The sequence below is a fragment of the Heterodontus francisci genome, chromosome 38 (assembly GCF_036365525.1).
Source record: "Heterodontus francisci isolate sHetFra1 chromosome 38, sHetFra1.hap1, whole genome shotgun sequence".
Classification (NCBI taxonomy): domain Eukaryota; kingdom Metazoa; phylum Chordata; class Chondrichthyes; order Heterodontiformes; family Heterodontidae; genus Heterodontus; species Heterodontus francisci.
The window spans coordinates 18037878-18050563 of NC_090408.1; the positions used below are offsets into that span (position 1 = coordinate 18037878).

Consider the following 12686-nt stretch of genomic DNA (forward strand, 5'->3'; position numbering starts at 1 on the left):
GGAGTAGGACTTGAATCCATAACCTTTTGATTCAAAGGCAACAGCCCTACAGTTGAGGCACAGTTGACTCACTTGGCTTCTCTAGCATTGTGAGAGTAAGCTTTAGGGCTTGATATCCAGGCTGAATGAACAATTCTATATGTTGTCTCCTGGCTATCATTTTTGCATGACCATTGTTCATCCTCCTGACACTTCTTTTCCCCCTTCTATATGATGATCAGCAGTGCAATGTCTCTTACACCCATCTGTTATGAGCTCTGTCACTGCCTGCATTTCTTTGTAAGGCAGTATTCAATCTATCAAAACAGGGGATGCAACAACAACAACATGTATTTATACAGCACCTTTCATCTATAAAGATGTCCCAAGGCAACTGCAGTGGTTGATTGGACAAAAATGGACACAGACAAAGAAGGAGAATGCGAAACACGCTGCTGTGTGGAATGGTTGAGGTGAATAGTATAGATACATTTTAAAGGGAAGCTAGACATGTAAATAAGGGAGAAAGGAATAGAAAGATATGTTGATGGGGTGAGGTGAAGGAGGCTTGTATGAAGCGTAAACACTCACAACAGCAAAGAGCAGTTAGGCTGACGGCCTCTTTCTGTGCTGTAAATTCTATGTAATTTTACAAAGAAGTTAGTGCCCATCGCTGCAGAGTAGAATTGGACTTTGCTATTTGTTTCTTCAAGAGAATGATGGAATAACTGAAATAAATACCAGTTTGAACAGCACGAATTACTCATTTTAAAATGAGTCTGCATGCAGTTGGATTATTTTCCAAGTAAAGCACCATCTGCTTGTGGACCAAGCAAAAGTTTGCATTTGAAACGTTGCATTTCTCTCTTATTTTCTGTTCTGCTCAATAATTGGGATGGATTAATCTCCCTCTTATTTACATGCATCCGAGCAAGAGAGATCACAAAAACAAGGACAGCAGAAGAAGGTTTAACTTAGGAGAGGCATCTTGGAAGGACTTTACCATTATTCAAACAAGAAGGAGGTTTCTGGATTTAAAAGTTCTCAATTTAGAGATGGGGAGGAAGTTTATAGAAAGTCATGTTTTATGGAGAAAGAAAGATGCAAGCTACTTTAATCTTTTTATTTTGGTTTTTGGTCCTTCTAAAGATGCACATTCTAACCTGATGGGTAAATCTGCTTATTCAATGCATGTTGTTGAGTCTCATTGAAATATATGAAATTATTAAGGGGTTTGATAGGATAACTGCTGAGGGGATGTTTTCCTTGGCTAGGGAGTCCAGAGGTAGAGGTCACGGTCTCAGAATAAGGGGTCGGCCATTTAGGACAGAGATGAGAAATGTCTTCCGTCAAAGGGTTGTGAATCTTTGGAATTCTCTACTCTAGAGGGTTGTGGATGCTCATTGATTGAGTATATTCAAGACAGAGATGGGTAGATTTTTGGATACTGAGGGAATTGAGGGATAGGGAGATAGTGCGGGAAGGTGGAGTGGAGATAGAAGATCAGCCATAGTTGTATTGAATGGTAGAACAGGTTTGAGATGTGAAATGATCTACTCCTGCTCCTATTTCTTATGTTTTTTACTATCTCCTTGTTCAGCTTTGAAAGTGTTAGCCTAGCCTTGATGAAACTCCTACTGTGGCAAATAAACATTGTTTTAGCTGCACCTGTTTACCAGAGAGAGAGAGAGAGAAATGCATGAGCCAGGTAATATAAAAAGGCAAGGTAATATAATAATTGCAAAAACCCAGTGCAGTATAACAAAATGATCAGTTTCATTGTGGAATCTTCTTCCCTCGCACCCTGCAGTACATTAATCCTTTGCCACAGATCATCCAGACTGGTTGCTGGTGATTAAAATATCAAATTACTCATGTTTCTGCAAAGCATTTTGGAGGGTAGTTATGATTGGAAGAAGCTGGTGAAATTGAATATGTACATCTCCGATTTCTCATATATAGCTGGTGCTAATTGTAATTCATAAATGTATGTCCACACAAACAGGTGGAGTCAGTTTGGTGCAGACTGTATGAACCAGGTAACATTTGTGGATCAGGGGAAGGGAATCCGGTGTTTTTTTTTTAACTGGGTGGAACACTAGAAATACTGGGACAAAAATATGACTTTGCCCTTTCCTATAACAGGCACGGTGCATATAGAAGAATCACCGCAATAGTGATTAACTTAAGCACAGAGTGCCAAAACCAACATTGTGCACTTCAGCCCTTTTCTTCATCCCACTGCTTCCCATCAATCTCCCCCTGGTGAAATATTTACAGGGCTGACTGTTAGGATGGTGTCACATGAGGGAAATGCCTCAACACATTAATTACTCCAGCACTTCACGCAAAGGCTCTTGTGGACCCAGAAGCTTGAAAGCAATTTCAGAAACCGGAGTACCTGACAATATATGGTGATTATGATTTAAAAAAAAAGATTTTGGACCCTAAAGCTTGGACCTTGCAAAGTTTAACTCCGTGGTAAAATCAGATGTAGGAAGAATATGCCATGTGCTCCAGGGAGATTGAACCTATAACCTAATGGTGAGAAATTCAGCCTCTGTTGCCTTTTCCACCATGTGGCCTGATTTGAGTGTTGGGTGCATTCAGTGTTATCAGATTGGCAGAGGAGGCCTTGAGGATTGTTACGGCCATGAGATGTGCAGGTGACTCCCACTGTTCAACTTCCACTGTTCAACTCCCACCTGACTGCAGCAAATGTTTTTGTTATTAGCGTTTTAACCCCTTTTGTGTTGTATTTGTCAAATAAACAGACAGCGACAGATGTTCTTGTAGGTTTAAAAAAAGATTAATTATTTATTGAACAATATGATTATCCTGATATTGTCACAAGCGCATCCACTCGTGTGTTCACGTCGCGCACAGTCACACGAGACAGATAGAGAGGAAAAGGGAGAAGTGGTTTTAAGTGAGCTAGGGTTTTGGATTTCAGGGTAAACCTGTTGAATTCTCTCGGAGGTCAAGTTCTCTTTGGTTGCAGGACTGAGGTGTTTCAGTAATTCTTTTGGTGAAAAGTTCAGTTTGAAGACAGAGGATCACTTCCAATTCACTGCTGCACAAGTTGAAAATGTGGAATTCACAGCAGGGCGATCTTCCTTCGTGGCTTGTTGGATTTTTTTTTTTCCCGGCTCTCTGCTGGACAAGCTTTTGGTGATATAAAAACGGAAAGTGCTGGGAAAACCCTGCAGGTCTGGCAGCATCTGTGGAGAGAGAAGCAGAGTTAATGTTTCAGGTCTGTGACCTTTCATCAGATGCTGCTGACCTCCTGAGTATTTCCAGCATTTGCTGTTTTTATTTCAGATTTCCAGGATCTAGTATTTTGCTTTTATTTAAGCTTTTTGTGATGTTTCTTCCTTGATCTCTCTCTCTCTCTCTCTCTGTCTTCAGGGAGCTACCTTTTGAGGTCAAAAATGGTCTCACACCTTTGCTTCTGTTGGGAGACATAGATCTTCCCTGTGGTGACTGACAATGGCCTGGGATGTGGTTACTTCAAACCTTCTTTGTTTGAGAAAAAACCATTCAAGTCAAAAAATGTCTCTTGATGGGTTCACCTCTTTGTTTTGAATGTATTCGTTTATCTTTTCCAGACAGTTTGAATATATAAAGCCAGGTCTTTTAGCCTTCAGCGACACTTTTTAGCACATTGTCCACTCTTTTAAAAGAAGGCTGTGTTTGCTAACAATACAACTACTAGGTAGCACAGTACTTGCACATGTGCGGATGCAGCCTCATTGACTGAAACATCACTGTCTGCGACGTCTCGGGCAGCTGCCAGTAATAAAAATGGTACTGCTCAATTTATCACAAAAAACTAATTAAACCCAAACCCCCTCAATGACTCCGATCGCTGCCTCCATCCCACCCCCAAGAGTATCCTGCTCCCTCCCACGCTCGCTCCCCGCCTCATTGCTTCCCTCAGTCGCTCCCCGCTTCCCCCACTCCCGCGCCGCTTCCTCCCTCTTGGTCACTCCCCGCATCGCCCCCGAACGCCTTGGCCGCTCGCACCACCCTCGGCTCATTCTCTGCCGCTTCCCCAGGCAGCACTCGGCTGAGGTGGGGAAGTGGCGAGGCTGGGAACAAGCGGCTGAGAGGGGGAAGCGGTGAGGCTGGGAGCGAGTGGCCGAGGAGGGGAAGCAGTGAGGCCGGGAACGAGCTGCTGAAGTAGGGTACAGTTGGGGTGGGAGGAATGGAGGCGGCGATTGCAGGCCGTCATTACGTCTGGCGTCATTGTGTGGTGGCGTCGGCATGCGCATGTAGTCTCATACTTGCAAGCTGGCAAATGTTCAGCCGCACTGATGTTGGGGATCGCTCTGTGTATGTTGTCAGGAGACGCTCTGTTGAAAGAAAAGTCCATTTTTATAACTCTTCAGCGTGGGTTCGTGTATTTTCAATCACTGCATGTTATGTTAGCGTCACAGCATTCAATGGAAAAGAGACCCCATTTAATTATGGACATGTAGCAGGGGAATGTCGTTTTCAACTGGGCAAAAGCAAACTCTTTAAGCAACTGAGTGAGTGTCTCTATTTCCCCTGCTGCAACTAGGCAATGATTTCAGCTGTTCCCATGTATCTACTAATAACCAGGGCTCTCAGCAAGTGCCATCTTCATTACTTACAGGAAGCAAAGGGCTATCGGGGCCCTATAAGCCTGTTCAATCCGAGCTAGTAAATGAATTAGTACTGAAAGATCTGCCAAGGCATTACTCTTAGGGAAGTTGCATTGTTTTATACTTAGAGGGGTTTTATGCAGTAGAATTATCTTCATCTTTGGCCTCGTTATCTCGAGAGACAATGGGTAAGCGCCCGGAGTTGGTTAGTGGTTTGTGGAGCAGGGCCTGGAGTGGCTATAAAGGCCAATTCTAGAGTGAAAGACTCTTGCACAGGTGCTGCAGAAAATGTTGATTGTCGGGGCTGTTACACAGTTGGCTCTCCCCTTGCGCTTCTGTCTTTTTTCCTGCCAACTGCTAAGTCTCTTCGACTCACCACACTTTAGCCCCGCCTTTTATGGCTGCCCGCCAGCTCTGGCGATCGCTGGCGACTGACTCCCACGACTTGTGATCAATGTCACAGGACTTCATGTTGCGTTTGCAGACGTCTTTAAAGCGGAGACATGGACGGCCGGTGGGTCTGATACCAGTGGCGAGTTCGCTGTACAATGTGTCTTTGGGGATCCTGCCATCTTCCATGTGGCTCACATGGCCAAGCCATCTCAAGCGCCGCTGACTCAGTAGGATGTATAAGCTGGGGATGTTGGCCGCCTCGAGGACTTCTGTGTTGGAGATATGATCCTGCCACCTGATGCCAAGGATTCTCCGGAGGCAGCGAAGATGGAATGAATTGAGACGTCACTCTTGGCTGACATATGTTGTCCAGACCTCGCTGCCGAAGAGCAAGGTACTGAGGACACAGGCTTGATACACTTGGACTTTTGTGTTCCGTGTCAGTGTGCCATTTTCCCACACTCTCTTGGCCAGTCTGGACAAAGCAGTGGAAGCCTTTCCCATGCGCTTGTTGATTTCTGCATCGAGAGACAGGTTACTGGTGATAGTTGAGCCTAGGTAGGTGAACTGTTGAACCACTTCCAGAGCGTGGTCGCCGATATTGATGGATGGAGCATTTCTGAGGTCCTGTCACATGATGTTCGTTTTCTTGAGGCTGATGGTTAGGCCAAATTCGTTGCAGGCAGCCGCAATCCTGTCGATGAGACTCTGCAGACACTCTTCAGTGTGAGATGTTAATGCAGCATCGTCAGCAAAGAGGAGATCCCTGATGAGGACTTTCTGTACTTTGGTCTTTGCTCTAAGACGGGCAAGGTTGAACAACCTGCCACCTGATCTTGTGTGGAGGAAAATTCCTTCTTCTGAAGACTTGAACGCGTGTGAGAGCAGCAGGGAGAAGAAGATCCCAAACAGTGTGGGTGCGAGAACACAGCCCTGTTTCACGCCACTCAGGATAGGAAAGGGGTCTGATGAGGTGCCGCTATGCTGAATTGTGCCTTTCATATTGTCATGGAATGAGGTGATGATACTTCGTAGCTTTGGTGGACATCTGATCTTTTCTAGTAGTCTGAAGAGACCACGTCTGCTGACGAGGTCAAAGGCTTTGGTGAGATCAATGAAAGCAACGTAGAGGGGCATCTGTTGTTCGTGGCATTTCTCCTGCAGCTGACGAAGAGAGAACAGCATGTCAGTGGTTTTATGCAGTAGAATGCACAATGTATTCTCAAGGCGACTGATGTATAGTGACTGGGTAAGATGAATTTTGTTTTAGTTTGATCCTCCAAGGTCCTCGGTTAAATGTGAGTGGGGGGTGGGGTTGCAGGGTGTGAGATGGTAGGGGCATGGAAGGGGGTGTGTGGGAGGGACTACATGGGAGGGGCGGAAGGCATGGGAAGATGCAGTGACATGGGGGGAATGGCTTTGAAGGGGCAGGAATGGCATGGGAGGGAGGGGATGGCATAACAGGGATGTAATGAGTGAGAGGAATGACATGGGAAGGATGGAATAGCATAGGATGGGCAGTCAGGATGGCTGGGGGCTGACTCGGGAAAGTAAACCCCCCCCCTCCACCCCCTCCACCCCCTCCATCACCTCCCATGCTGAGATCCTATTCTACTTTGGGAGCCAGTTGCTGCCTTGTGTTTAGTTCAGGCAAAACCGATCCTATTGAATTTTAATTAGATGATATTCAAAATGTCAGCTGAGGAACTGCTGCTTGCAAGGTTGTGGGAGGAGGGTCAGGGTCAATATGGAAATGGGATGGGGATGGCACAGGAGATTGGGAGGGTAGGGTGGCATGGGAAGGTTGGGATGGAGAAGGCATGGGAGGGATGCATTCGACAATGGAATTAATTATACTAATTTAAGCACAACTGTTTTGCAGGTCTCTCCTAGTATTACATAGGGTTAGATGTAAAGTTCTATTAAGAAATCTATCTATTCCTTTCTCCTTCATGTACTTCTCTATCGTCCCTTTAAATGTACCTATGTTATTCACCTCAACTACTCCATCTGGTAGAGAATTCCACATTCTCACCACTCTCTGGATAAAGAATTTTCTCCCAAATTCCTTGTTGGATTTCTTAGTGACTACCTTTCACATTCAAAGTCTGTAGTTTTGGTCTCCCCCACAAGTAAAACATCATCTCTGCATTTACCCTATCAAACTCTTCATAATGTTAAAGACCTCGATCAGGTTGTCTCTCAGTCTTTCTTCTGCAGAAAAGAGCCCCAGCCTGTTCAGTTTTCCCTGATAGTTAAAACATCTCCAATTCCACATACCTAGTTACCGTAACGTTGGGGAGGGCCTCACCTTGAACCACTGCAGTCCTCCTCTTTTTCTTCTGTCATGCTGTTATAAAATTCAAGCTGTACAGTATGTGCCAGTCATTGTGTGTGCAGTATAATGGCTCCTTTCACGGAAGCCTTCAAATATTGTTGCTATTTTTCCTTCTGCATTGTTTCTCCAAGTCGTCACTTATTAATGAATCCATAGTAAGAGTCAAGGGACTGAATAGGTAAACATTGTCTTGTGAAATGAGTCATAATTTTCCCAGTCTAATATGTTGCTGGATGGATAAATCTGCTCCATTAATTTGCAAGTATGAATTCCTGGATTTCTCCTACTCAGTTTCATCAACTTATTAGCTGTCTGTAAAGTCACACTTCTCGACACTTGGGATGCATTTACACTACATAGGAACAGGAGTAGGCCATTCAGCCCATCGAGCCTGCACTGCCATTCAATTAGATCATGGCTGATCATCTACCTCAATGCCACTTTCCCACTCTATCGCCATATCCCTTGATGTCATCAGTATCTAGATATCTATTTCTGTCTCGAACTAGCTCAATGCTTGATTTTCCACAGCCCCTCTGGGGTAGAGAATTCCAAAGATTCACCACTCTCTGAGTAAAGAAATTCCTCCTCATCTCAGTCTTAAATGGCCAGCTCCTTATCCTGAGGAATCAACATTTCCCAACCTCTCACTATTTAATAAATACTCTGTCTTTCTGTTTTTTCTATCAAAGTCATCCAGGCAAGTGGAGAGTATTGCAACTTGGCATCTGTGATTAGCGGCTTCTGTTTTGCACTATAGTGGCAGGAATGCATCTAGATTGAGGGCCCTACCTGACGCAGGGTGAAGCTGAGTGAGATTCCCTGGAAGACGATGTCTAACCACACTTCCACTGAATACCCTATGGAGTGTAAATTCATTGGGTTATCAAACCAGCGGGATCCCTTGGACCTGGTTTAAAAAAAATTAAACTCAGCTGAATTAATTTAAATATCTTGGATATTGTTGGGATTGCCAACAGTAGAGGATCTGTGTGCAAAATTGTAAATGTACGTGTTCAGAATTTTAAGCAACAACTTGCAACTTGGACTGTCTCCCAACACTCTTCATTACGTTTTCTACAAAAGGCAGTGACCATTAACCATCCCAAACTGAAACTTAAACTTATGGATGCAGTGAATGGGATGTTAAAGGTCTATCCTTTTACCCTTCAGTTATTGTGGATTGCCTACTGGGTGTCGATAGCCAGAAAACACCACACCAATAGATCGGGTATTTCACGTTAAGCTGCTAAATTGCTGTTAGGAGGAAGAGATACAGGAAGAGATACTCCCCTGCTCCTCTTCGAATAGTATCATGGGATATGTTATTAAGGCTTTGCGGGCCTGATTAATGCTTTCATAGGGCTGAATGAAATACACTATTCAAATGGAATGAAGCCCGTGCGAAGGATTGATTGGGAAATGAATGTACCTGACCTGTTTGTATGGTATGGACTGGTCTCTCCAAAACCTCTTGTTTGCGTTCAGTGCAAAGGGTCAGCTTCTATATACTCTTCCAACCAACCAAACTTTGTTTACTTCAGGTTTCATGTACAAAGTCAATCAATCCTTATCTCCTGAAGAATGTACCGGAAATTGTACAGATTGTTATATGGATCCAAGCCAAACAGTAAAGAATGAAACTAGATGCAGATCCTTTCCTTGATGGTCAGTTTATTCACAGAATGCAGTATTACACATCTCTGCCTTCTGTTCAGCAACCACTCTTGTGTCCAGCAGGCTCTCTTTACATTCACTTCAAATCCTTAATTGAACGATGCCCTTCAGCTGTTTACCTTTGACAACATAATTAACCGTTTGCCCATTTTATTCCCTTGATCATTCTGATGGATGGAAAAATGGCCCATTCTGACAGTTTTAATCTGAATCACGTGGTCTCTCAATGGCTTTATTGTGAGAAGGAAATATATGAAGACACCAGTTGATGTAGAGGATGAAAAAGACAAATCCAGTATCTATCTATCACCTGTGCATTCAACTGTTTTCTGAGATCAACCCAGCAGATTGTTTGGAGATTCTTGGTGCTTTTCAGATGAGTTTTGATGAAGCATTGTAACAATTTGATGCTTAGTTTCTGAGTAAAGTGAAGGCAGTGACACATGGGCTGGAATTTTATGCCTCCGCTCCCCCCCCTCACAAAAAGAGTGGGCTGGTGGTTTGTGGTTGGGGGGGTGGAGGGGGGGGTGGTTGCATAAAATGGAGTGGGAGTCTGGGAGGGGCCCTTCCCGACCTGCTCTCACCTCTGCTGCCAATTTCCGCAGGTGGCGGTGAGAAATGCCCGCCCACCTCAGGCCAATCAAGGCCATTAATGGCCACCTAAAGGCCTCCGCCTGCCGCCACGGGGATTTTACAGTTGGCTGGTGGGTGGCTGAAGCTTCCGAAAAGCCGCCTTATAAAACTAGGTGGCCTTCTCGCGCCCTGGGGAGGGCCCTCCTGATCTGGCACCCTGTGCTGCATGGAGGGCCACCCGCGACGCCCAGTACGCTCCCCCCAAATGGCCTTCCTTGCCTCGCCGTGGCCTGACCGATTGTCCCCGGCGAGGCCCCAAAAACGTAACTCTTTTTCGGTGCTGCCCGTCATCTTCATCCTGAAGCTGGATTGCAGTCCCAGCAGTGGCCACCGCTCCTGGTGGCGCTACTGGAACTAAGAATTGCCAGCCTGCTGATTGGCCAGCAGCTCCGTTAGGCGGGACTGCCTGCCTCAATGAGGTGGAAGACCCGCCCAAGCCCAATTAATGGCCTGGGGGGGCGAAAAATCCGGTCTGGATCCCCAGGCCTGGCGGAGGTGGGATTGGCACTGACTTTTCGGCCAGTGGACCGCTCCTCCCCCCCCCCCCCCCCCCCCCCGTAAAGTCCAGCCCATGGTGTCTGTTTGAGCACTATGCTGATGCTTCAAAGTGAAAAGAGTCTTTCCCTCATTTAAATAAGTTCCTTTTGAAGAAGTTTGAATAGCAGGTAAATATGTTTTTAATCATCTCAGCCAGATAGAACCTAAACCTCCTTCATGGCACCCACATGACCTGTTCAGCTGAGACCTCAAGCTACACTCAGTGGAGAGAAGCCACTTCAATATTATATCCACTTTCCTCTCTGGAATGTGCTAATAAGCCTCATTGTCTCAATCTAATATAGTACTCCTGTGCATCCTTGATGTTGACCACTCTGCCATTGGTTGCTGTGCTGTGCTTTTGACATGTTACTTGATCCTTTTGGTGTGTGATCTGCTGTAAGACTCACAGGACTACAAGTAATATTCCAAGAAAATGTGGGTTTTATTATAACTGCACTAGAACATATATATTATATATACAAATAGTTACTGCATGAGCTAAATTTGAACACCTCTCACTCTGCCAGACTCCACCCACAAATGTCTGGTCATGTGTGACCCGACATCACTTCCTCTGTTGATCTTCACTTGCAGTTCTTAAGATGGTCCCATAACATCCCCTTTTTGTCCAAAGTTAAAAACATATGTACAATATACAATGATGTTGTGGTTCAGACTAACTGTACATGATTAAACAAAGCTTTTTTAAATTCTTTCATGGGTTGTGGGTGTCGCTGGCTAGGCCAGCATTTATTGCCCATCCCTAATTAGGGCAGCACAGTGGCGCAGTGGTTAGCACCGCAGCCTCAGAGCTCCAGGGACCCGGGTTCAATTCTGGGTACTGCCTGTGCGGAGTTTGCAAGTTCTCCCTGTGACCGCGTGGGTTTTCGCCGGGTGCTCCAGTTTTCTCCCACTGCCAAAGACTTGCAGGTGACAGGTAAATTGGCCATTGTAAATTGCCCCTAGTGTAGGTAGGTGATAGGGAATATGGGATTACTGTAGGGTTAGTATAAATGGGTGGTTCTTGGTCGGCACAGACTCGGTGGGCCGAAGGGCCTGTTTCAGTGCTGTATCTCTAAATAAATAAATAATTGACCTTGAGAAGGTGGTGGTGAGCTACCTTCTTGAACCGCTGCAGTCTATCTGGTGTAGGTACTTCTGCAGTGCTGTTAGGAAGGGAGTTCCAGGATTTTGACCCAGCAACAGTGAAAGAACGGTGATATAGTTCCAAGTCAGGATGGTGTGTGGCTTGGAGACGTGCAGGTGGCGGTGTTCCCATATTTCTGCTGCCCTTGTCCTTCTAGGTGGTAGAGGTCATGGGTTTGGAAGGTGCTGTTGAAGGAGCCTTGGCGAGTTACGGCAGTGCGTCTTGTAGATGGTACACACTGCTGCCACTGTGCGTCGCTGGTGGAGGGAGTGAAAGTTGAAGGTGGTGGATGGGGTGCCAGGTAAGCTAATTTAACACACTCTAAAACGTAGGGCAGGTTTGCTTATTCGTTGCGATCTGGTTACCATGAATCTCTTCCCAAAGTTGAGCTTCTCTTGCTGATTCTTTTGAGATTCTGATGAGTCAGAACTCTGGTTAGCATGTTCTTCCTCTGTGCTCGTATCCTCTGTACATTCATCTCCAGAGATGGTCTTTGAACATGTCTGCAATGCCACTGTTATCACATGTAGTGTTGTCATGGATCTCTCGAAGATGACTTTGGTTTCCTCTGAGAATCATATTATTGGGTGTCTGGACCTCATGCGATCTGGGCTGGTCGCATATCCTCGCAACATCTGCAGGATACCAAGTTCCCAATGCATGATTGACGACTCTGACCTTCTGTCCTACTTGCCGTCGAGCTAATTCTGGTCCTGCTTGTCTGTTGCCCGTGCCTTCATTTTCCCTTGTTTAGGCAGAAGTATATTCTTTTCTGTGGAAAACCTAGACATGATGGCTGGGCAGGGTAGTATTTACTTGCTTTCCAAACATCAACTCTGCAGGCGACGTTAAGCTCATGTCTGATGGAGTAGCCTGGAGGTGCAGCATTGCAACCTTGAGATGTTGTGTCGTCTGCCTACACTTTAAAATAAGTGATTTAAAGCTGCACACCATGTGTTCAGCCATGCTGTTGGATAATGCAGTGACGATATCACGTGATGGACCTGGCACGTATCTCAGAATGGTTTTCCTGCATATTGTGGCCCATTATTGGAGACGAGTTCATCCGGCACGCCAGATAGGCTGAACAGAGCACTGACCATATCAGCAACCACTGCACTTGACGTTTCTCGTAACTGCCTGATGATGGGAAACTTGGTGAAGTAATTCGTAATAAGAAGGAAATCATCACCCTGAGCATGAGACGAGTCTGTGCCTGTCTTCGCCCATGGATGTGAAGGTGTTTCATGTGAGATCAAGGGTTCCTTCTGTTGGTTTGACGTGCCTCACACGATTTCACCACCATCTCAACGTCACGGTTGATTCCTGGCCAGTAGACTGTCTGTCTGGC

The 12686-nt window shown here is 45.5% G+C and overlaps 1 protein-coding gene across 8 annotated transcripts in view; it reads left to right on the forward strand.

The window, feature by feature from the left end:
- LOC137352407 (multiple C2 and transmembrane domain-containing protein 2-like) overlaps positions 1–12686 on the forward strand; it is a 455261-nt gene that overhangs the window by 35427 nt on the left and 407148 nt on the right. Inside the window, exon 1 of one of the 8 annotated variants that reach the window (XM_068017772.1) lies at positions 2314–2393. The exons of 6 other annotated variants lie outside the window; for them this stretch is intronic. The gene's annotated coding sequence lies outside the window, so the exon portion shown is untranslated. Of the gene's footprint in view, positions 1–2313; positions 2394–2421; positions 2524–12686 lie in introns of those variants that run through there. One more of the 8 variants, XM_068017774.1, reaches the window with a different exon arrangement.